The sequence below is a fragment of the Pelobates fuscus genome, chromosome 12 (assembly GCF_036172605.1).
Source record: "Pelobates fuscus isolate aPelFus1 chromosome 12, aPelFus1.pri, whole genome shotgun sequence".
NCBI classification, from domain to species: Eukaryota; Metazoa; Chordata; class Amphibia; order Anura; family Pelobatidae; genus Pelobates; species Pelobates fuscus.
The window spans coordinates 83,256,772-83,283,336 of NC_086328.1; the positions used below are offsets into that span (position 1 = coordinate 83,256,772).

The following is a 26,565-nucleotide window of genomic DNA, read 5'->3' on the forward strand; positions in this document are numbered from 1 at the left end:
ATGAAGTCTCTCACAGCGGAACTATGAGGTTCGGTGGAGAGCTGTACCCATCTATGGGTCCCTTGGATAGAATACACAGCCCGCCGGATGGGGAGCAGACGGCGTGGGGGGCGCAGGCCCGGCCTGGAGACGCGGCTCACCCGGGTCCCGGGGGTGAGGCTACGTAGGGATGCATAAGGCACGCGACAACGCTGACATAGACCTTCCTCCACCCCTCTCTCCCAAACCCCGGTACCTCTAATCCACCACCCCTCTCCCCCCTTTTTTTCTTGTCTTCTCTCTCCCCCTTTCCTCTCTGCTCTCTTTACCTCTACCTCTCCTTCCCCTTTTTCTCTGCGCTTTCAGTCTGGTACCCTCAGACTAGCCATTGACTGAAGATGGACAGCTGACACTGCGTTACTCACTTACCTTACACAGACACTGTGTCCCTCAGTGACTTGGACCGCGACTACCTACATACCGGAGTCATAGCCAACAGGGTCTGCCGAAAACTTCACATGGAACACTACTCCCGAGTGACACATGATGTCTCCGCTTGCGACCACAAAGTAAGCCAAGAGGAGGGTAGGCAGGAGCCACGGGGAACGCACACTGCTACACATGGGCTTCACGACCCCCACTGTACGTAGAAACACATATATATGGTTATATTCCAACAACTGTGACATGCCACCTGCACGCAAGACTACTCTCTGTGCAGTAAGAGCAACAAGGTACACGCTAGGGGACACTCGTGCCTAGACGGGAGGAGGGGGAGCCTCAACCCCACATGCACGCGTACACAGTAATTGTGCATAATGCCTACAAATGTTTACAGTGACCTAAATGTATGACCCCACTGTACGCAGAACACATTGTTCAACAGCATTCTCATGTTACTACTCTGCTTTCCGTTGTAATACCTTTCTGGCACTCAAAATAAAGATTGTCTAAAAAAATGGAAGGTCTCCCAGAGAAAACCTTGAGGTAGTTCCCATGAGATGTGTCATTTGCTTCATTATTATTGGCTATATTGACATCCAGCTAATCATGATGCTAGAGTTAAGGAAATTGCATACATAAACATTTTCTTTCTCATCTGCTGTTTTGTGATGCAGCTTTTTTTTAAATGTGTTTATTTGTTGGGGGGAGGGGGCTTATTTAATTAAGTAAATGGTAAGAAATATGGTGCTGGGCAATATACGTAAATATTTTCTATATTTTTCATGGTAGACCATCCCTTACTAATAATAATTTACATTATCCTGTATTGGACTTGTGCTGGGTGGGAAATTTGGTTCTTCTAAACCATTTGGCTGTCCTGTTGTTGACTGTGTGTGGGAGCCCTCTTTTCTCTGGCTCCTGCTTCAATATTTGGCTAGGCAAATGTTCACACAATGGTGTCCGCTCAGTGCCCAAAGGGTTCACATATACAGTAAAACATCACAGGCTGTGTATGTTACTGGAAGAAACTTGCAATTTACAAAACATAAGCAGTGGCACAAAAGCACACTGCAAATTAAATCCTTCTCTAATTAGGCATAAAATAAATCACAAATCAGTAAAACAATTCTAAATCAAAGTGGGTGTAATCGGCACTGACAGTAGCAGCTAGATCACATGAACTCCCCCCCCCCTCTTTTTAATTCATCATATGATGAATGGTCCAAGTGTTCCTGTCCAACCTGCCTCTGTCAACTATTAGTACTATCCACCACGCCATCCTCCCCCCCCCCACCCCGTCTACCGAAGTGTGGTGGTGGTAGTAGTAGTAGTGGAAAAGGTAGCCCTGGTGGTAGGTTGTAACAACTGCATAGAATCAGATATTGCACCAGTGGACCTGCTGCCCGCCCTAGTACCTTCTTGTTCTGCTTCTTCACTCGGTAATACAGACTTGTGGTATGTTTGCACATGTTACTTCATACCAGTACTAGTGAGATGACCCTTCACTCGCACTACGTAATTTATATTTGTGGATGATGAAGATGCTGGTGGCAGTGGAAGATGTTGCAACACCCACTGTCAATGGTGATGGCAACATTGACAGTGGGTGAGCTACTTGGTGTGCCAATGGTAGGATGTTCAGCTGACGTCACAGCTGTCACCGTTAGAAGAGGTGGTTCTAAAGCATATAGAGATGGGCTTGGAGATGGTGGGGAAGATGCAGGAGGCAAGTGCACACTAGCTGCCTAGAAAATATTGGGCTGCTGCTTGTCCTTTCCACACACTCCTCTCCTATTTTCTCTCGCTTATCATGTTCATAATCGAGTAGCTCGTGGGCCAGAGATAAAAGTGGTGTGTCTGCAGTGGTGCAGCAAACAGAATTCTCATTATCTCAGGATTTATCACTGCACTCACTACCAACAACAAAAGATATTTGGGACACTACTTTTATACCCAGCTCTAAGGCTTCACCAAAGAGTGACTCTGATGACCCCCACAAAGTATACTCTGCAGTACTCTGCCTTAATTGCTTATTGGGGGGCTTCAAGGATGTATAATACATGAACTAGCTGTGGTAGAAGGAGCTGCAGTGCCAGTGGAAGTTGCAGCACAAATTGTTGCGGCACGAAAAGAGTGGGGAAAAAAACCAATTGCTTACTGGCTTTTGATTTGGACATAACGAATTTGCTGATAATTCCAAAATCCTAAAGCTGAACACTAATAATAGTGAAGAAGTCAGCTGTGACAGAGGTGTCAGCAGTACTCATGGCCTACGTGTTCAAACTCTCAGAAGCCATGCCACTACTGCTGGTTGTGTATTGGGGAACTTCCCGTACCCCTACCCTCCTTGAATTCCATTTTAGGATTAGTATGCGATATTGATTATAGTGGGTTTTTCCTATTACAAAAAACTAGGGACTAGAATGATTGTATATTGTATAAACTGACAAAACTTTATTCAGCAAAAATAAGTGTTTGCATTGCAAAATGGGTTGGTGCTTGGTGGATTTACTACTGTAACGTTATTGTGTTTGACTTTGAGAAACACTGCACTGAGCTTGTACTTTGTACAGCACACAGTGGACTGAAAATGCTTGGGGGGAAAAAAGGATTTTCTTTCTACAAACAGTTAACAGAAAACATTTTGAACAGGTTATTCCATGTTGATGTTAAGAGGCAGAAGCAAGGAGTGTGATGACAATGCACTAGATATAGTAGAGACGTACTGGATACCGCACTCACCAAGTAACCCAGGTGCTCTGAAACCAGGGCTGGTCAGGCCTGCCTTCCAAGATATGCAAAATAAATAACGGTTCAGGCACTCTTGGATAACAAAAGAAGCAGCTTTGTTGGTGAATAAACAGCAATGTTTCGACCATACTGGGTCTTTATCAAGCCACCACATCAATGCAGAAGTGACATTTAAATACAGTGATCAATCACAGGAAAGATAATTAAATTAAGTGAAAAACCAGCAGTAAAATTACAAATAATTAGAAGTTTAACAAAAACATACATAACAGCCACTCATAGATCTCACATTAATTAATACAGCTGAGTAAACATAGCTAAGTTCATTATCTATCCTATTAAACAATAATTGTATTAGGGGAGTATAGAGTAAAGGATCAACCTGATAATACAGCTCACAGCCAAATAGACTGTGGTAAGATGCACTAGATATAAACAAGTGTCACGCTAGAATGAATGAAATAGGCTAAATTATATAATGTCTAGATTAACAATAACACACACACCCTTCAAAAAGTTATTTTATTTATCCAAACAGTCAAAAAACAAACAAACAAACAAACAAACAACTTTTAACAACTGTATATTGGTAACTTATTCTCACAATAGGAGACAATGACACAATGACAATCTCCTATCTCCCAAACTCAAAGTTGTTTTAAGTGCCACTGACTGCTAGCTAGGTAGATACAGCAGTACCTTAAACCTAGTATACCACTTGGATTAATGACACAAAGGCAATCTCCTAGCCCCCACTCAAAGTTATTTCAAGTGTCCCCGGCAGTAGCTAAACCTAGGCAGTAAGCTAAACCTAGTCTCACATTAGGATCAATGAACCAGGCTATTTAACATCCCACAAAGACACAGCAAGGACAAAAACACGCAGCATCACTGCTGGTATGTCTCTCCCAGTAGCTGCAGTTACATTCTGCTTGGAAGTATAGATTGTTTTACTTGCTCCTCCTTTTTTCCCTCTTCTAGTCAGTTGTCACTTGATCTGTGAATAAAATAAACAGTTACTGGCTGCCCCTAACCATTAATCATCTTTTGGTTTCCACCTCTTGATAGTATAGGAGATTCAGCCCACATGATTGGGCAGACTTCTTATCCTTTATGGCAAACTAAGCTGCTTTTTGCTCCCACCCAAAAAAAAAATCCATCCGCCTTTTTCTAATGCCAGGAATGGAACCCTAATTCAAGAATGACAACAAGCATGTTCGGGTTCGCTTGAGTCAGGGCTGGTTGCACCTACTCAGTTTTTTTGTCATCTGCCTTGCAGAGGGTTAAAGTGTATCCAGAAGGCACAAACCTTTTTGTAGGATAATTGTGGGTCCTGGTGACCCAATGTGTTTTTATTTGCCGCACTCCAAATGTATATGATGGAGGAAGAGAAGATGTGTTTTGGTTGTCATAGAGATTTCCCAATACAATGCTTTTTAGAACTCTTTAGAATTTGTAATTTTTTTTTGATTTTACATTTTTGCTGTGCATAAAATAGGTACATACAAGCCAAAGGTACCCCAACGGCAATCCTCTAGCATCATATCAAGCTTAACAAGTAGGGTAGTCGAGTGAACGTGCACAATTTTATATTATAATAAACATGCGGAAAGATAATAAACATGCTGAACATTTGCGTGAACGTATGTAGCGATAAATCAATTAACCGTTAAAGAGTACATGTTGAGTGTGCATATCTAGACATAGCTTATAGTTTAGCTTATCATTGCAGCAGTATCTAGACATATAAATGGTGACATGTTAACTATCAAGTGGATACGGCATAGTAGACAAGACTGTGTGACAGGCTAAAACATTTTAAGCTTGTAGGCATGCGATTGAGCTAGGACAAGGTGCTTAATACTGATCATCTAAGACATGTACTATAAAAGTTATGGTTAGGTAGAAAATAAACTATGATGCAAAGTAGGCTGTGCTGAAAATTGTGTTGCATTGTAGTCCGGAGCATAATACAAGGACATTTAAAGCCCTAAGTGTGGCAATCATGGTTGATTGGGACAGTGTGTCTATATTAAGTGCTTATAGACACGGGGCTGCATGCTTGTGACTGTCTCTGTCAACCGATTCCCTCCGTTGGGTGACCGATGGAGCCCATTGACGGGCCTACGAGGGCCGCAGTTGTGCCGGTGCAAATGAGGGTGTCCCTCCAGCCCCAGGCTGGCATGTAGGCCTGCAACTTTTTGCCACTGACCCGGTTTCTGCCAAAAGCCGAGTCGCCTCCACGTGTGGGAGTGCCGGAGGGCCTGTTGTTCTGCCGGCGCTTGCAGTACGTGTGCTTCTGCTTGTGTGGGTGATGCCTCTGGGTCCTAGCCCTTCCGGGCCCTCAACCCGGGTGGGCCCGGAAGGTTGATGGTGGGTGTGTGTACGGGAGTTTTGCCCGAGTTTCCCTGCTGTTTGTGGCCTTGCTCACCCGTTGCTGGGATGTCTTGCTGCTCTTTCCGGTCTGCCTGAGTTCGCTCTCGCAGTCTCTCCCAGAAGAGCAGTAAGATTTGATGAGGCATTGCAAGGAATCGGAGGTGGTACTGTGTGGGGCCTTGGACTTGGAATCAGGCTCGGTATTTCAGGTGGGTAGTCAACCACCATCTTGTGAGCGCCACAAAGGAGAAATGTCTCAGGTATGTTGCCGGCGGTTTAGGGCTGGGACTAGGCAGGTTGCTCCAGACACCTAGTGCAGACACGAATATCCCCTGCTGGTCCGGGGGGGGGGGGGGGATAGGGTGCAGGAGAGCAGTGGGGTCTGTGAGTGAGTTCCCGAGTCGGGAGAGCGGCTGCCTCCCCTCGACTCGAGTGATTATAGCTGCTAAACCGCGATTATAGTCGCTTGCAGAAGGGTAATCGTGGTATCACCCAAACACTAGTCAGACAGCGCAGGGTGAACAAGAACTGTTTATTGTAGGCAAGATACACAGTATTTATGCACAGACCCCTGCAGGGGGTCTCCATTTACAACAATAGAAAACATAAAACACCCACCCCGGCGCCACTATGTCTGGGAAATAATGGTATCTCCCGGACATAGGAAGCCGAACACAAACAAAAATACACACCATCCAGTAACATACCTCCACATGCCATACATCCCCAAATAGCTCCTGGTCCCAGCTATGATCCCTTCAAATTGCGGAGCTATCAGATGTACAGAGCCCGAGAAAGCGTTGTACAAAGTCTGGGCTTGAGGCTCTGTACATACCCGAAAATCAGAATCAGGGGTCAAGTCCTGGGGAAAAAAGTGTGGGAACTCACCCAAGATTCCCGCCCCTCCCCCTTAAAAAAAATTTTTTTACACTCCTATGCATATAGTGCAGTGTGTGTATAATTAATGTAGTGTGTTTGTAGTGAATGCAGAGTATGAATAATAAATGCAGTGTGTTTGTAGTGAGTGCTGTGTGTAATAAATATAGTGTGTTTGTAGTGAGTGCAGAGTGTGTATAATGAATGTAGTATTTGTGTTGTGAGTGCAGTGTGTGTATAATGAATGCAGTGTGTTTGTAGTGAGTGCAGTGTGTCTAATGAATGCAGTGTGTTTGTAGTGAGTGCAGATTGTGTATAATGAATGCAGTGTGTTTGTAGTGCGTGCAGATTGTGTATAATACATGTAGTGTGTTTGTAGTGAGTGCAGAGTGTGTATAATGAATGTAGTGTGTGTAGTAAGTGCAGTGTGTATAATGAATGTAGTGTGTTTGCAGTGAGTGCAAAGTGTGTATAGTGAATGTAGTGTGTTTGTAGTGAATGTAGTGTGTTTGTAGTGAATGCAGTGTGTTTGTAGTGAGTGCAGTGTGTATAATGAATGCAGTGTGTTTGTAGTGAGTGCAGATTGTGTATAATGAATGCAGTGTGTTTGTAGTGCGTGCAGATTGTGTATAAAACATGTAGTGTGTTTGTAGTGAATGCATAATGTGTATAATGAATGTAGTGTGTGTAGTAAGTGCAGTGTGTATAATGAATGTAGTGTGTTTGCAGTGAGTGCAAAGTGTGTATAGTGAATGTAGTGTTTGTAGTGAGTGCAGAGTGTGTATAATGAATGTAGTGTGTTTGTAGTGAGTGCATAGTGTGTATAATTAATGTAGTGTGTTTGTAGTGAGTGCATAATGTGTAGAATGAATGTAGTGTGTGTAGTAAGTGCAGTGTGTATAATGAATGTAGTGTGTTTACAGTGAGTGCAAAGTGTGTATAGTGAATGTAGTGTGTGTGTGTGTAGTGAGTGCAGTGTGTATAGTGTGTTTGTAGTGAGTGCAGAGTGTGTATAAGGAATGCAGAGTGTGTATAGTGAATCTAGTGTGTTTGTAATGAGTGCAGAGTGTGTATAATGAATGTAGTGTGTTTGTAATTAGTGCAGATTGTGTATAATGAATGCAGTGTGTGTGTGTGCTGGATGATGTGTGTGTGCGTGTGCTGGATGATGTGTGTGTGCGTGTGCTGGATGGTGTGTGTGCGTGTGCTGGATGGTGTGTGTGCGTGTGCGCTGGATGGTGTGTGTGTGCGCGCTGGATGGTGTGTGTGTGTGTGTGTGTGTTGGATGATGTGTGTGTGTTGGATTATTTGTGTGTGTGTGTGTTGGATTATGTGTGAGTGTGTTGGATGATGTGTGTGTGTGTGCTGGATGGTGTGTGTGTGTGTGTGTGTTGGATTATGTGTGTGTGTGTGCGCTGGATGATGTGTGTGTGTGCGCTGGATGATGTGTGTGTGTGCGCTGGATGATGTGTGTGTGTGCGCTGGATGATGTGTGTGTGCTGGATGATGTGTGGGTGTGTGTGTGTGTGCTGGATGATGTGTGTGTGCTGGATGATGTGTGGGTGTGTGTGTGTGTGCTGGATGATGTGTGTGTGTGTGTGTGTGTGTGCTGGATGATGTGTGTGTGTGTGCTGGATGATGTGTGTGTGTGCGCGCGCTGGATGATGTGTGTGTGTGCGCTGGATGATGTGTGTGTGCGCGCTGGATGATGTGTGGGTGTGTGTGTGTGTGCGCTGGATGATGTGTGTGTGTGTGCGCTGGATGATGTGTGTGTGTGCGCGCGCTGGATGGTGTGTGTGTGTGTGTGCTGGATGATGTGTGTGTGTGTGTGCTCTGGATGATGTGTGTGTGTGTGCTGGATGATGTGTGTGTGTGTGTGTGCGCGCTGGATGATGTGTGTGTGTGTGTGCGCGCTGGATGATGTGTGTGTGTGCGCGCTGGATGATGTGTGTGTGTGTGCGCGCTGGATGATGTGTGTGTGTGTGCGCGCTGGATGATGTGTGTGTGTGTGCGCGCTGGATGATGTGTGTGTGTGTGCGCGCTGGATGATGTGTGGGTGTGGGTGTGTGTGCTGGATGATGTGTGTGTGTGTGCTGGATGATGTGTGTGTGTGTGCTGGATGATGTGTGTGTGCTGGATGATGTGTGTGTGTGTGTGTGCTGGATGATGTGTGTGTGTGTGCTCTGGATGATGTGTGTGTGTGCTGGATGATGTGTGTGTGCTCTGGATGATGTGTGTGTGCTCTGGATGATGTGTGTGTGTGTGTGCTGGATGATGTGTGTGTGTGCTGGATGATGTGTGTGTGTGTGTGTGCTGGATGATGTGTGTGTGTGCTGGATGATGTGTGTGTGTGCGCGCTGGATGATGTGTGTGTGTGTGTGTGTGCGCTGGATGATGTGTGGGTGTGTGTGTGTGTGCTGGATGATGTGTGTGTGCTGGATGATGTGTGTGTGTGCGCGCTGGATGATGTGTGTGTGTGTGTGTGTGCTGGATGATGTGTGTGTGTGTATGTGTGTGTGCTGGATGATGTGTGTGTGTGTGTGTGTGCTGGATGATGTGTGTGTGTGTGTGTGTGCTGGATGATGTGTGTGTGTGTGCAGGATGATAGGGAGGGGAGCATTTTTTTTTTTAAACTTTATGTGTGTATTTTTTTAGTTTATTCCCCCCTCCCTGCTTCTTACCTTGTCAGGGAGGGGGGAGATCGCCTGGTGGTCCGGTGGGGGAGCCAGCCGCTGCACACAGGTCCCATCACACGCTGTGTTTCCTCTCCAGCTCTAACTCTCGCGAGACTCGCCTGTGCGGAGCGTTGCCATGGTAACCCGTGGCAACGCTCTCACAGCCGCGGGTCTCGCGAGAGTTAGAGCTGGAGAGGAAACACAGCGTGTGATGGGACCTGTGTGCAGGTAGCAGGGCAGGTCCTGCAGGACTGGGAACGGGAACGGCGTTCCTGCTTTGGAAAAAGTGCAGGAACGCCGTTCCCATGCGTTCCTGCAGGACTCGAGCCCTGATCAGAATCACTTGGTTTCAGCCGGTGGATTAAAATTTTGCGCCTAAGCCACGCAAATCAGAAGGAAGGGCGTGAAATCAACTTGCATCAATCGGTGCTGAGGAAGGGGAGGAGTTACAAGTTAGGCCTTTTAGCCCTTTAACTTGCGCCAACCAATCATGAGAAAAGGCGCAAACCAGTCTGAAAGGCATCTCCTTCTCCTATTGGTCAGGACCCTGTGGCTGTAAAGCCGAGTCATAGTTCCATGGGGCTCACGTCTCTTTCCGATGGGTAGCACCGGAGAGCACCGGAGAGAGCATTCTTTGGCGGTTAGCCCGTCACAGAAGGTAAGAGACCTTCAGGCTACCTACTTGACTTCTGGCATGGATGCAATGCTGCATAACTGTATAAAATGGAAATACACTGAACAAAACTATAAACGCAACACTTTTGTCTTTGCCCCCATTTTTCATGAGCTGAAGTCAAAGATTTAAGACTTTTTCTATGTACACAAAATGCCTATTTCTCTCAAATATTGTTCACAAATCTGTCTAAATCTGTGTTAGTGAGCACTTCTCCTTTGCCGAGATAATCTATCCACCTCACAGGTGTGGCATATCAAGATGCTGATTAGGCAGCATGAATAATTACACAGGTGTGCCTTAGGCTGGCCACAATAAAAGGCAACTCTAAAATGTGCAGTTTTAATGTATTGGGAGGTCCGTGGGGGGGTCCGAAAAGCAGTCAGTATCTGGTGTGACCACCATTTGCCTCACACAGTGGAACACATGTTCAGATTTTTGATTGTGGCCTGTGGAATGTTGGTCCACTCCTCTTCAATGGCTATGCGAAGTTGCTGGATATTGGCAGGACCTGGAACACACTGTCGTATATACAGAGCATCCCAAACATGCTTAATGGGTGACATGTCCGGTGAGTATGCTGGCCATGAAAGAACTGGGATGTTTTCAGCTTCCAGGAATTGTGTACAGATCCTTGCAACATGGGGCCGTGCATTATCATGCTGCAACATGAGGTGATGGTCGTGGATGAGTGGCACAACAATGGGCCTCATGATCTAGTCACAGTATCTCTGTGCATTCAAAATGCCATCAATAAAGTGCACCCATGTTCGTTGTCCATAACATACGCCTGCCCATACCATAACCCCACGGCCACCATGGACCACTCAATCTACAACGTTGACATCAGCAAACTGCTCACCCACATGATGCCATACACGCTGTCTGCCATCTTCCCTGAACAGTGAAAACCGGGATTCATCCTTGAAGAGAACATTTCTCCAAAGTGCCAGACGCCATTGAATGTGAGCATTTGCCCACTCAAGTTAGTTACGAAGACGAACTGCAGTCAGGTAGAGACCCCAAAGAGGACAATGAGCATGCAGATGAGCTTCCCTGAGATGGTTTCTGACAGTTTGTGAAGAAATTCTTTGGTTATGCAAACCGATTGTTGCAGCAGCTGTCTGGGTGGCTGGTCTCAGACGATCTTGGAGGTGAAGATGCTGGATGTGGAGATCCTGGGCTGGTGTGGTTACACGTGGTCTGCGGTTGTGAGGTCGGTTGGATGTACTGCCAAATTCTCTGAAACACCTTGGGAAACAACTTATGGTAGAGAAACGAACATTCAATTCACGGGCAACAGCTCTGCAGTCAGCATATCAATTGCACGCTCCCTCAAAACTTGCGACATCTGTGGCATTGTGCTGTGTGATAAAACTGCACATTTTAGAGTGGCATTTTATTGTGGCCAGCCTAAGGCACACCTTTGCAATAATCATGCTGCCTAATCAGCATCTTGATATGCCACACCTGTGAGGTGGATGGATTAACTAACACAGATTTAGACAGATTTCTGAACAATATTTGAGATCTTTGAGTTCAGCTCATGAAAAATTGGGGCAAAAACAAAAGTGTTGCGTTTATAATTTTGTTCAGTGTAGTTTCAAGGTTAAATTGTTTGAAATGGGCATATTGAAATATATCAATGGAGAGGAAAATTTAAAAAGATAAATGCAACAAGCTGCATCTTAACATTTAGCAAATAAAGAGGCATGTAGTCCCAGAATAAAGTTCTTGTTTTGCAAATAAGGTATTAAAGGGGAGTGAAAGGTACTTGATGTTTGGTCAACCCAATATGTAAATTACTTAAGTGCAACCTTGTCAGTGTTGCAAGATAGAGCAGTACATAATTGTTCAACCACAAGGTAATGACAAATCATTTTACCAAGAATAGGTTGGATAGCAGCAGTGGTGAGCCAAGGATTGGTGACTCATGGGTGCAAGATTTTAAAGCACCTCCCAGTGGGATGGTTTAATTGATCACTACCCATTAAAAACTCTTCTTTTATATTCCCCACCCTTTCCCACTGCTGGGTGAGCTTGAGGATTTGTAATACACATACATCTAGTTAATAATAATTACATACCTCCAAAGTGTCCCTACTTAGGAAGGACAGTTCCTATTTTGGGCCCAAATCCCATCTGTCCCTTTTCTATCCTAATGCCACTCTTTTCTAGAAGCTCCATATTGCTGGTGTATCTGAGTGTATAAGAGAACTCCAAAGCAATAGTATTCACAGTAATGTGTCTTTAAACTACAATAAATGTTTTTAGAAATCAGTCTGTGTATCAAATGAAGACCTCAACAACAGGACCAGAAGGAACAATATTAGGGTGAGAGGCATACCAGAGACTGTATCCACTGAGCTTCTTACCGACACCCTCACAGAGGTGTTTCAGAACCTCCTGCCAGAGGCCTCAACCGCTGACCTGCTCATGGACCGGGCACATCGGGCGCTGAGAGCCCCCAGCACCAACATAGCCACCCCAAGAGACGTGATAGTGCGGCTCCACTTTTATCATATAAAGGAGCGCATTATGAGGGCAGCAAGAGAGACCCCTATAGAGGTGGAAGGCGTCCCGGTCCAGCTATACCAAGACCTGGCGCCAACCACCATGAAAAGAAGACGGGACCTGCGCCCCCTCACGCAACACCTCACCCAGTAGGCCTCCGGTACGCTTGGGGCCATCCGTTCAAACTCATCGTCCGCAGGGAGGGCAGGTTCTACTCCATCTCGCACGCTGCGGAAATCCCTGCCCTCCTGGTCCACCTGGGCCTGCCACAACTCCCTGAGCCTCTCCAATCTGCCCCGGGCCTTCCAGCATCACAAACAGCAAACCGCAACCTACTGGCCAGACATAGAGACAACCTGCATCAACACGCAGAACCACACAGGCCTGACGCCGCACGCAACTAAAACCAAGCCATCGACGCAGCGGGAGCACCGACCGGACACTGCACCAGCACTTGAACCACACACCTAACCAGGCCACAGACCGACTCCACACTGCTTGCTTGATCCTCAACAGATAGCACCCGCCAGCAAGTACCCCACGACCATGGACACCACTACAGCAACGGAGAATACACCCTACAAACCCGACTACAGCACTCGCCCCCCCCCCCACGGAACCGGAGACCCCCAGAGTCCCTGCCATCATGGGAAGATTTAATATCGTGCAGGATGGAGAGTCAACATGGACTGACCAACCGGACACTATCTCCTTACGAACAATGGTCTCATGGCTGCAAGTATTAATTGGGAGCCACATTTACACGCACAACACTCTTAGCAACAAAATACCCTCGAGGGACATGGACAGCGGGGGGGGGGGGCAGCGGGGGGAGCGAGGAGGGAGGGGAGGAGAGGGGGGAGCGGGAGAGGGAGGGAGGGGGGATGAGGGGGGTAGCGGAGACGGGGAGACGGACGAAGGGGGGGCAGTCAAGAACACAGGGGACAAAGCACACTTCACAGACACACGCCACGGGGGACATAGGACACTGCAACTGGCCCACCATCACCTGGGGTGCCAACTACACCTGACAGTGCACGGACCCCCCGATAAGCTCCGCGGCAACACCCAAGCACAGGTAGGCGCCCCTACATACCTCAAACCCCACTAGACAGACCACACCTTTAGAGGGGACCACCGACACCACAGCAAAGGGCCGAGCGAACTGCCCAACCGACCTGGGACCACACCGTGGGGACCCCGGGGAAGGGCAACGGGGAGACACCCCCACAAGGAGACCATAGGCAACAGGCGGGGAAGACCCCACCAGGGACCCGAACAGAAGGACCAAAACTGGCAAGCCACCAACGCCCAATAGCCTTAAGACCAGTGACCACAGATCCCCTTGTCCCAGCAACCTTCATGGCCCGTACTACTCACAGAGACGGGCCCAGCCCAGATGCAGGCCGACTAGACATACTCCACATTGCCCGACCTCAACAACACCAAAGGGACACTAGGGGATGAACACGCTGCCCCAAACACACGCCCCAGATGGGCCATAGACGGCCCTGAGACACCAACAGACCGATACAGAACCAGCCCCTGCCCCAAGGACGGGACCCACACACGCCTGGACCATCGCTGACCAGGGACACACTACGGCACACCTGGCAACCGTGGTCATAAGAGCAGGTGACCGGTTGACGACCCACCCACCATACTCTCATCCCACCCACGAATTGCATAGACACGCGACATGGGACCGAGAGACCACGCACCCTGACACAGATACCAACATGACCACTTGACACTAGCAGGCCTCACAACCACGTAGTCCCATCCAATTGCTCCCAAAGGCCCAAGATCACATTAACAAAGATAGAGATCCACGGGATCCCACAACGGGCAGACACAGGACCCTAGCTGAATAGCAAATGCAGACAAACATACATACATAGGGCCCAGAACCTGCCCTCACACGGCCACTCACATGATTAAGAACTACATCACTAACGGGCCAGGGGGACGCCATGAGGTTGCGACACACCGACTGGGCTGACACAGCGGACTCTCCAGCACAGGCACAATCGAGGAGCCTAACACTTAAGCAGGTTGGACTGGAACCAACGCAACGACACCACCAAGGATCTGACCATAGATAGGGGGTACCACAGAGTGGCAAGACTGTCAAGCAGCAGACCACTGATAGCGAGCACACACAGATATATACAAAGCGGGGCCGGACAGAAAAACTAATACACCCCAGGTACCACAAGATTACCCAACACCACAGCCTACCTACAGGAGAACACATGACATACACTGTGACCCGTTGGTTGCTCACGCATGCTTCAACACTTATAGGTCTTTGTTTATATCACAAATGCTATGAAACAATATTTCTCAATGATGTTATAACAATGTTACGCATACAATGTTGAAAAGTTGCCAATGGAAAGCCTCCATGTTACACGTTACCAAATGATGCGCTTACATCCTCCAAAGGTTGTGGGACAGACGGAGGACAACCACCATAACCGGAGGACGTAATCTTTCACACACACCCCTCCCCCTCCCCCAAACCACAACACACAACACACAGAACGACACCAGGCGCGTGGCTGCCCCCACACGACACCCCTCCCACACACGATGGATCACCACACACCCACCTAAGACAACATCGCGGATGAACACACCACATGCTCCACACGGAACAAGGCAGGGCATACCGCCAAAGCGCAGGCGGGGGAGCACCGCTCCTGGGTGGGCCCACCACTAGGGGGCGGGCTTGCCCCCCGTCAAGCACCAGTCACACAGGAGACTAACATCACACCACGCATGGCAGCCACAATTACCACGGACTCACACCCCCTCCCCCATCCCACCCCCAACCCCCATCTAGAGCTCAGCCAACATAACCCCGATTTAGGCAGGCCGATGGCAGGACCTGCCACGACTTGCCAACAACCTTCCCTTAGGACTTGTAACTTCTACTCCCACTACGCGGATAGGAGATCGAGCCTCCTTCGGCACTCGTTCCCCTTCAAAATCGCCACAACACACCTCACATACCTGGGCACCTGACTGTCCCCTGGGCACGACATCATGGAATGGGATCAGCCATCATCATATATGTGGGTGCCCCCTGCACACCGCCCGCTCCCCCCCCCCCAGCAATCACCCACACGCTAGCCCTCTGGGACAAACTCAACCCTAAATATGAGCTGTCCTCCTTCATCTCCCCGGTAACGCCTATATACCGTAACAAACTCTTCCCGCCAGGGATGGTAGCAAAGCACTTCCGCACATTCGACCAAAGGGACATCTCCAGACTACTCCATCTATACCACCAAGGAGACATCATTGGCTACAAAGACCTCCCAGACAGCGAAACACTAACAACTGCAGACTATTTTCGCTACATACAGCTTAGGGACCTGGCAAGACAGCCAATGATCAAACAAGCGGGGACCTCACCCCCGACACCATTTAAGAAGAGGTGCTTCGACGCACCCCTACGCTCAGGACAAATCTCAGGATTATATACCACCCTGACAACACACACCTCCCACATTAATCTCACCTATATCGCCGCTTGGGAACGAGACCTTGGGCCGCCGGAGGAATCGAGCGACTGGGCAGAAATCTGGGAGGCAACGAACTCCCTGACAGTATGCGTGACTCATAAGGAACAAGCATACAAAACGCTATTCCGCTGGTACTTGACACCGCACAGACTCCACAAAATGGGCCAAAAACCTGACAATCTATGCTGGAAACTATGCGGCGAAACAGGTTCCTACCTACACTGCTGGTGGAACTGCCCTAAAATTAAACCACTCTGGACAGAAATCAGCAGCCTCATAGAACAGATTCTCCACAAGCCCTACACGGCGCAGCCGTGGACGATGCTACTTAACAAACCGCTAGACTCCCTCACCAGGAGCGAAAACAAATTAGCCGCCAGAATAACACTGGCAACCCGAAGGGCGATTGCGGAGCGGTGGGTCGACCACCGGACCCCCACAACCCCAACCATCATCAACAAGATCAAAGAAACCCGGGACCTGGACGAACTAACTGCACAGATACACGATTCATACAAAGCGTTCCACCGAACCTGGGACCTCTGGGACATGAACTACCCGAAGTTGACCACAATCGCAGTGTCCTAACCACACCATTTAACGGCAGAATCCACTCGAACCATCACCTTGATAAATTGATGACTTGATTGGGGAGCATACACCAGAATAACCGACAGGCACCTTCCACACCCCACACCTCTCCCTCCCCTCCAGCCCCACAAACCCCACCAATCCTCCAACACCCTACCCCACTACACACCCCCTCCCAAAGGGGACCCGGCGGGCGCGGGGGGGTGGCCGGGAGGGACAATACCCACGTCCCCACCACCCGACCCTCCCCAGACGTTAAAGAGGGAGGAGCGCCCGGACGAGAAGGGGGCAAGACAGGTGCAATCCCACACCAGTCCCTGACCGTAACCCACGGATTGCCACCGCTCCGCTGACTGAAACAGACCAAAGGGGCGCTACCCATCCAAGACGGACACCCGCCTAGAGACAAGACACCGGACCATTAGGACCCCAACATAGAGTAGCCTCACAGAGCAAACACCGCAACCGACACGGTAACAGACCGCCAAGGCCCGACACCAGGACCTGAGGCGATATACCAAACCGAACGAGGACGGAACGCACCCCCGAGGACATTTGGCCTCTACCCCTTGCCCCCGGCCAAACAACCGAAACCTGACATACGCAAGGAGGGCGCATACAGAGAGAACACCCCTTCCCCCGCACTTCACACCACCAAGCCCAGACCATCCCTACGGAGCCACCCTCTCCCAACCCCCCCAGTGCACCCTCACGCCAACATGGAATCACAAAAACACGACGGCTTGCCCTTGAGATCAGTACATGGCACAGACCGAACTTAAGAGGCCCCTACACACAACGGGAGACAGGAAGCTCACCACATAGAAAAACCTAGGGCCCAACCGGCAATCTGACACGCAAGAGACATTAGACACTGATTTACAAAATCTGAAACAGATAATCAACTTAAACACAAAACCACAACAGAACGAACGCAGAGGACCAGTTGGAACCCCCCTCCAGCTGTCCCAGACAAACCTATCCCCCCCGCCCCCACTCACCAAACCACATAGGCGACAAACACAGCACACTGATCACAGGGCAACCATAACCGAATTGAAAGGGTTGACAGCAAAGCCCACCAAACGTAACCCACACCCACCACTGAAACCACCCCTCCCCTCCCTTCTTCTCTTCTGTACCCCCTCTCCTCCCAACCCATACATGAAATGGAAAAGCAAATGTCAAAAATAAAGAAGCCAGAAAACAGGGGAGTAGAAAACACACCTCTACCCCTCCTCCCACCCAACATGGCCACGCATCCCAGTTCACCCCTACCCGATATAAAAATTGTGCAAAGGGACATACATGTTGGACACGAGATATATCCTGAACCGTATGTTAACAGAAGCTAGTAACACTATTACTATTGGGAACACAGCGATTATGCTAAGTGAACCACTGTAAACGATGTACTAACATGTTGTCTATCTGTATGTTACATTATCTATGCACCATTGAAAATAAAGAATTTATAAAAAAAAGAAATCAGTCTGTGTAAATAAGATATATTGATACATTGTTCTTGTTCTAAATTTCAGTTCCATGGTTAAGTGACTTGGTCAGGAGTGTTAATAAATGGTTGCTGAAGTGAGAGAAAGTAAGTAGATGGAGGTGCTTGTGAAGTCTGAGTTAATTGACATGGTAGGGGAGTGAGGAAATGGATCATGGGGTTATATGACACGGAAGGAGTGTTAATAAATGTGTGGTGTGTAGAGGGTTAAGTGACAGATATGGGAATACTACTAAATGAGTGGTGAGTAGTGGGGAATATGATAGAAAAACTGTACTCACATAGTCACTTGCAGGTGGTGGTGGCACTAGCAGGAAGGTCATTCAATAAGGACCAAGAAGCCAGAGTTGAAGGGATGTGAGAGGAGGACACTTCTAGACACAAAACCAACACAATGGAGGAGGAGAAGTCTGCCATCCTCATTGGTTAATTGTCTGTACACCTTAATTACTAAACAATGCAGCCACAAGAACAGGCCAGAATTACAAGATGCCACTGGATGCAGCCATGTACAGTGTAAGTTTGCAGTGTCGATGCGACTCCTGAATGCAGCCACCCAATATTTTTTTGGAGCCCAGCTTACACCACTCCTCAGGATGGCAGACACAGGGAGAGCTCGCTGGTATATTTAGTAGAAAGCAGAAGTAAGGCATGACCTTCAATTTTGAGCAGTTCGGTGTACCCATTTAGTGTCTTATGGGACGTAATTTCTGTTAGTGACATCACATTGCAGACAATAAAACAGCAAAGAATTGCAGAGGTCATAGGCATTTTTGTTTTTTGCAGAGTAACTTTTTCCCCCCTTGCATTTACATAGCTTTACTTTGAAAATAGAACATCAAAAAAGCTGGCAATTGAATAAATGTTTTATCACACAATTACAATAGCTAGGAGCCCTGTGGTTGCAGCTATTAAATGGTTACTCCAACCAAAAATTGTGTTTTCATAAAACGCTGTTTTTACTTAACGTAACCCTTGCTGTGCTGCAGTATTACAAAAAAAATGCAATAAAGATAAAACTCACCTTGATCCAGGGCTGAGGCCAAATTCTGCATGCAGGGGGAGGGAGGTCAGGGTGGGCAGCCTCAGATGAGGATATATTGCGTGGAGGGGTTAATCATACCGCCATTGGCTGTCTGGTGCTGGCATGCTGTGCGTGTCGGCTACAGATGGCAAGTTTGCACAGGATTCATAACAAAAACTCTTGATTTCGGCTGGCTAATGATTCCCTTAATGATGCGGCTAGAGGTGAAGTTCCACCTTTGTCATAACGAAACACTGCACATACAGACTCCATTTACCATAACCACTTCAAATCAGTAAGAAAGTTATTAGTGCAACTCATGTTACTAAATTTGTGGAGATATTATGAGTCAGGAAAGATGGTATACTACGAATACAGTTAGTGGGCATAACCCCCAAAATGTCAAATGGATAAAGAGGGGCACTTTTAGAGGTGTGAGTGGGGGGAGTGGCCAGAGGCAAGCTGTTCTGGGTAATTCTTGTTTTGCAGAGTCATTTTTTTGTCTTGCATTTCTGTAGTTTTACTCTGACAAACAGAATGTAAAAAACAAAAAAACAACAATCAATTAATTTTCATCACACCATTACAAAATGACAGCCCTGTGATTGCAACTATCAAAAGAACACTATAGCATTAGCAATGCAAACCCCTTAAAAAATAGAGTTAAAAACACACCATGATCCAGCACCAAGGCCAAAATTTCAAATGGTTAAAGATGGGCCTTTTTTTTTTTTTTAGAGCCAAGAGTGGAAAGGTTGCCAGGTACAGTGTTGTTCTGGGAAATGTTATGATGTCATAACTTACTAATGCACACAGTATATACTTTTTTTCCCCCATTGTATCAGATTTTTATTGGATTTTTAAACAAGCGTTACATGTATCCAGTAGGTCCGACAGTAATAATTCACAAGATCAACAACATTGTTTGTGGTACTTCTGCTTGTGCGTTACATACAGTCTGTGCAACATTCTTTGGCATATACAGTAATAACATTGTGCCTTTGCACGTTCTACCAAGCCCCCTTCTCCACTGGTCATCTATCCTCTCTGTGGCAATCTTGCCGGTTCCAAGTCGTGGCCCTGGATATTCTCATATAAATTAACGTAGGTTAATTCCAACTTAAATTGAAGTCTAACTTTAAAAAAAAAAACAAAAAAAATACAACTACAACTATAACTATAACAGCAGGACAATTGTTGGCAGCGGTCGGGTTAAGCAGTTGAATAGGTTTTGTTCGCTCTCGGTACTTTTTGTGAGCTCCCGTTAACTTCCCCCCCATGTACATGGGCGTTTGTGGCTGGTCTTCCCGTGTGGACCTCCTCTTCCCCCACCCAACATCTCACCACCCCCCTATACCCCCCTGCCAGGGCCTGCACCTCCCAAGGGGCACACAATATATACTTTAATGGTAGTCAAGATAAACCAGGGAAATACGATATAGAGCTATTTCATGCACCTTAAGAAATGCTCCAGTGTGTCGTCTATACAGGCTAAAGCCTACCACCCAGCAGTAATGAAGATCCAAACCAGAAACTGGAAGTGAAGGCTCCAATGCAGGTATTAAAATATAAATTTTATTACATAAACGATATATAAGCAGTGTCGACATAAAATCAAAGGCACATGGGCCATAAGTAAAACACTGCAAAAATTAACACAGAAAGTAAAAATACTGCCACACACAAAGCAAACGCCAGGAAGAGTCGAAACGCATTGATTAAACACCCTGGAGCCTTTGTTACAGAGCCTGATACGGCTCTATAACTTATTTCCCTGGTTTATCTACTATTATACGTATATATTGTGTGCATTGACTTATGCTGTAATACTAACTTTGACTTTACATGTTTATTTATAAGGTGATAGGAGATACACCTGTTTATCTTTTATCTTGGGAAGTGTCGTATTTCCTTTTTCCTATAACAATTTATGTAACTAAAATGTACTTTAGAACAAGAACAAAGTATCTTTATCACACAGTTTTCTAAACACATTCATTGTAGTTTAAATACACATTACTGTGCGTATGATTTATTCAGACACACCAACAATATGGAGCTCCTAAAAAATGGGGACATTAAGATACGAACGAGGGACAGAGGGATTTCCCCCAAAATAGAGACTGTCCCTACTATATAGAGACACTTGGGAGGTATGAGTGAGAATAATCCGAAAGCAGTCAGTGTCAATAATATGAGTGAGGATATTGAAAAACACAGAATAAGGGAACAGCACACACCCGCAAATATATATATTTTGATCTCCAATGTTAAAACTAGGGACTAAATATTGGAGAACTTTGGTGAAGTGGTGGTTTTAACAAAGAATGGCTATATAGTATAACTAAACCTCATTTTTGTTTGCTGAGATAGGGGATTGTTAATAGTCTTGTAAGATTGCAAATGTTATGCATATGCAGCTAGTGAGGAAGCTATGAGTGCACTCACTGATGATATCAAAGCTGCTCTGTCACTCCCTGAAAAGGAGTATTTCATAAAGATAAAATCTTTCTGAAATACTTATTTTGACTGTTCTGGAATTTCACTGGAATTCCAACCCAGTCAAGAGGTATGCTAAGAAAAAGTATTGACTATTTTATCTCAGTATCTTCCCTACGTCTGACACCTCTAGACAATGGGCGAAGACACTGCCGTGACAGCTGCAGGTAATTGGCTCTGTCTATGGAGGATAGTAGCTGTTCATGAAGTCAGGGTACAGTGAGTAGTATGAGGCTGACTAACTACCATCAGGGAGATGGACGGGTTTGAAAAGTCTTGAAGTTAGAAGTGTGGAATAGCAGATTCTTAGTGAAGATCAGACAATTTCCAAGAAACGTCTAGTATTCGCAAACAACCATGAAATATGGGTAAATGGAGTGCCGAGGTGGCCTACCCAAGTCTAGTCTCTTGTGAGGTCAATAGGAATACAACATGGGCAAGCTCAGGGTTCAGTTAAACTTGCTTTGTAAACAGTGATTTCATCAGGCACTTTTACCTGAGAAGGAGCCAAGTGCACTGAAACTACACCCAACTCTCCCTGAGAGTTTTATACCTTGACTCAGGTTTGTGAATCATCTACAAAAGCGCACCTAGTCAGGATTGTGTAAGGGCAGTTAACGCAGACCCTTTGAGTGTAATTGTGTTATGTTGAGTATTTTCTGAGTAAGTGATACAGTGGGGATAGGATACTGCGAGTGCAGCTGTCATGCAGTATAGGATCTGTGAGTGCAGCTGTTATGCAGTATAGAACCTGCAAATGCAGCTGTCATGTAATGAACAACCTGCGAGCGCAGCTGTTCTATAGCAAAAGCGTTCTGTTAGCGCAGCAATGACGCAATGAAGTATTATGTATAGCTGTGATGTGGTGAGAAGCCTGTGTGCGTATGGGATGAAAATCTATGAGTGTAGAAAGAATGCAGAGATAATTCTGTGAGTGTACTTTGAATGCTCTGAGGATTCCGTAAGAGTAGATGAAGTGCACTGAGGATTCTGTGAGTGTAAATGGAACGCAGTGAGGATAATGTTAGTGCAGGTGGGACACTGGATCCTGATCTGTGGCTTTGGGGATCCCTATAAACCCTGCAGCTTCTCTTTGTTCTGTCCTCTGACATACTGTGGTGTTGATGACTCATGGGGCGCGGCAGGATGAGAGCTCCCCCCCTCCCCACCCCCACAGGGTGACTCAGAGCCAATGTGCTCCATGCACTCAGCAAAGAATTGTGTAACCTCTTCAATGCCTATTTTTTCCAGTAGGCCATAGATACTGCAGAGTTTTGTACAAATAGTAAAGCTGTGCACTAAAGACAATCACTGCTCTACAGGACCTTAGTGCGTTGTGAAAGTACATAAAGCAGAATTTATTGGCAAGAGAGATATACTCAGAGTTCAGCAAATTCTTGACATGAGCGGGGTTACACAATACTTGGCAGAGTACTGCTGGAGATGAGTTACACAATGCTCTGAAGATTCCTGGCAGGAGAAAGGCTATACAATGCTCTGCAAATCTCTAGCTGGGGAGAATTACACAATGCTCTTCAGATTGCTGACAATAAATATAGGTTATACAATGCTCTGCAGATCCTGGGCAGGAAAGGACTTACAAGAGGCTCTGTGTGCACAATTACAGTCAATGCTTGAAACCATGCCATGTGCTCTGCACATTATGCAATATCTGCCTGGGGCTCAAAATAATCCTCATCAACAATGGATGAGGAACGTTCCAAATCCTACTCTGCAGGATGTGCTTGGCAGTACGTATTGCATGCACTGGGGGCAACTGTAACAGAAAAGGATAAGAAAGGTCCACATAGGAATTAGGGGTCTACAGAGCATCTAACTGAGCCTCCGGTAGTCTACACAAGCAGGGAATGTTCTGAATTTTTAGGTGCAGAGATACTTACTTAAAAAGTAATCTATCAACGGCTGCATGCTTAGATCATCATCAGAAGACAGCCATATGGCAAAAGTTACTAAAGAATAAATCTATTTCTATTCTGTATATCATGGACAGCACTTTACATTAGCGTGTGTACCACAAAAAGAATGACATCTAAACTTTACTTTAAAAAAAAGTTTCAACTATCTTCACCAGAACAACTACAGCTTAATTTATTTGTTCTGGTGAGTAGAATCATTTCCTTCAGGCTTTTTGCAGTAAATACTGTCTTTTCTGAGAAAATGCAGTGTTTACATTACAGCTTAGTTATAACTCCACTGGCCACACAGATGGCTACTAGAGGTGCTTTCTGGGGCAGTGATGCACAGTGTGCAGTACTGACATTCAGTGTCTCCACCCTCTGCATAAGGACAATGAACTTTCCTTGTAGAGATGCATTGATTTAATGTATCTATATAAGGAGATGCTGATTGGCCAGTGCTGTGTTTGGCTTGTGCTGGCTCTGCCCCTGATCTGTCTCCTTGACAGTCTCAGCCAATCCTATGGGAAAGTATTGTGATTGGCTCAGAGAATCACTACTGATGATGTCAGCCAAGCAGGCAAATCAGGGGCAGAACCGGCAGCTGCAGACTTAAATACAAGTAAGATTTTACTATATTTAGGATGGCAAGGGGGAGCCAGGGGGTCTAGATGGTGGTTTTAACACTATAGGGTGAGGAATACATATTTGTGTTTCTGACTCTATAGTGTTCCTTTAATGAGAAACAAAAACAGATGCTTTGCACCAGAGGCGGCTCTCTAATTAGGCGGTTTAGGCGGCCGCCTAAGGCCTCGCGCTGGCGGGGGCCTCGCGGCCGCCTAAACCGCCTGTTAGCAGAGTGTGTCAGGTCCTCGGTCAGTGACCGAAGACCTGACACCAGGAGGGGGCCCGGCGGCTTGCCCAGCATGCCGCCGGGTGCGAGGCCCCTCCTTGCTGCCAGGCCGGCCACCGCAGACACTGGTCTGCAGCTCCGCAGTGTGCAGAGCTGCAGACCATGTGACTCGCGAGAATTGGCCAATCAGAGCGTTGCCGCGGGTTACCACGGCAACGCTCTGAATCTCGCGAGATTACACGGTCTGCAGCTCTGTGGAGCTGCAGACCGGGAGCAGGGGCCACCGGACCACCAGGGAGCCCACTGGACCACCAGGAAAAGGTAGGCTCACCCACCACCACCACCATCACCCCCACCACCCTTAGCTTCACCACCATCACCCCCACCACCCTTAGCTTCACCCCCCACCACCATCACCCCCACCACCCTCAGCTTCACCCCCCCACCACCACCATCACCCCCCACCACCCTCAGCTTCACCCCCCACCACCACCATCACCCCCAACACCCTCAGCCTCACCCCCACCACCATCACCCCCCACCAACCTCAGCTTCAACCCCCACCACCATCACCCCCACCACCCTCAGCCTCACCCCCACCACCCCACCCTCAGCCTCACCACCACCATCAGCCTCACCCCCACCCTCACCATCACCCCCCACCACCCTCAGCCTCACCCCCCACCACCATCACCCCCCACCACCCTCAGCTTCATCCCCCACCACCATCAACCCCACCACCCTCAGCTTCACCCCCACCACCCCACCCTCAGCCTCACCACCACCATCACCCTCACCACCCTCAGCATCACCCCCACCACCATCACCCCCACCACCCTCAGCTTCACCCCCCACCACCATCAGCCTCACCCCCACCCTCACCATCACCCCCACCACCCTCAGCCTCACCCCCCACCACCATCACCCCCACCACCATCAGCCTCACCCCCACCCTCACCATCACCCCCCACCACCCTCAGCCTCACCCCCCACCACCATCACCCCCACCTCCCTCAGCTTCACCCCCCACCACCATCAACCCCACCACCCTCAGCCTCACCCCCACCACCATCAACCCCACCACCCTCAGGTACACCCACCACCACCATCAGCTTCACCCCCCCCCCACCACCATCACCCCCACCACCCTCAGCCTCACCCCCCACCGCCCTCAGCTTAACCCCCACCACCATCACCCCCCACCACCATCACCCCTCACCACCCTCACCATCACCCCTCCCCACCATCACCCCCACCACCCTCAGCCTCACCCCACCACCCACCATCACCACCCTCAGCCTCACCCCACCACCATCACCCCACCCTCAGCCTCACCCCCACCACCATCTCCCCACCCTCAGCCTCACCCCCCACCACCCTCAGCCTCACCACCCACCACCATCACCCCCACCACCCTCACCATCACCCCTCCCTACCATCACCCCCACCACCCTCAGCCTCACCCCCACCACCCTCAGCTACACCCACCACCACCATCAGCTTCACCCCCCCACCACCGTCACCATCACCCCCCACCAACCTCAGCCTCATTCCCCACCACCATCATCCACCATCACCACCCTCAGCCTCACCCCCCACCACCCTCAGCTTAACCCCCACCACCATCACCCCCCACCACCATCACCCCTCACCACCCTCACCATCACCCCTCCCCACCATCACCCCCACCACCCTCAGCCTCACCCCCACCACCCTCAGCTACACCCACCACCACCGTCACCATCACCCCACCACCATCACCCCCCACCACCCTCAGCCTCACCCCCCACCACCATCACCCCCACCACCCTCAGCTTCACCCCCCACCACCATCAGCCTCACCCCCACCCTCACCATCACCCCCCACCACCCTCAGCCTCACCCCCCACCACCATCACCCCCACCTCCCTCAGCTTCACCCCCCACCACCATCAACCCCACCACCCTCAGCCTCACCCCCACCACCATCACCCCCACCACCCTCAGGTACACCCACCACCACCATCAGCTTCACCCCCCCCCCCACCACCATCACCCCCACCACCCTCAGCCTCACCCCCCACCGCCCTCAGCTTAACCCCCACCACCATCACCCCCCACCACCATCACCCCTCACCACCCTCACCATCACCCCTCCCCACCATCACCCCCACCACCCTCAGCCTCACCCCACCACCATCACCCACCATCACCACCCTCAGCCTCACCCCACCACCATCACCCCACCCTCAGCCTCACCCCCACCACCATCTCCCCACCCTCAGCCTCACCCCCCACCACCCTCAGCCTCACCACCCACCACCATCACCCCCACCACCCTCACCATCACCCCTCCCTACCATCACCCC

At 48.3% G+C, this 26,565-nt stretch overlaps 1 long non-coding RNA gene across 1 annotated transcript in view; it reads right to left on the bottom strand.

The window, feature by feature from the left end:
- Nucleotides 1–4,137: 4,137 nt before the first annotated feature.
- The window catches only part of LOC134579050 (uncharacterized), a 36,603-nt gene continuing 14,175 nt past the window's right edge, over nucleotides 4,138–26,565 (bottom strand). Inside the window, exon 3 of the long non-coding RNA XR_010086153.1 lies at nucleotides 4,138–4,171. This is a non-coding gene — a long non-coding RNA (uncharacterized LOC134579050). The remainder of the gene's footprint in view (nucleotides 4,172–26,565) is intronic.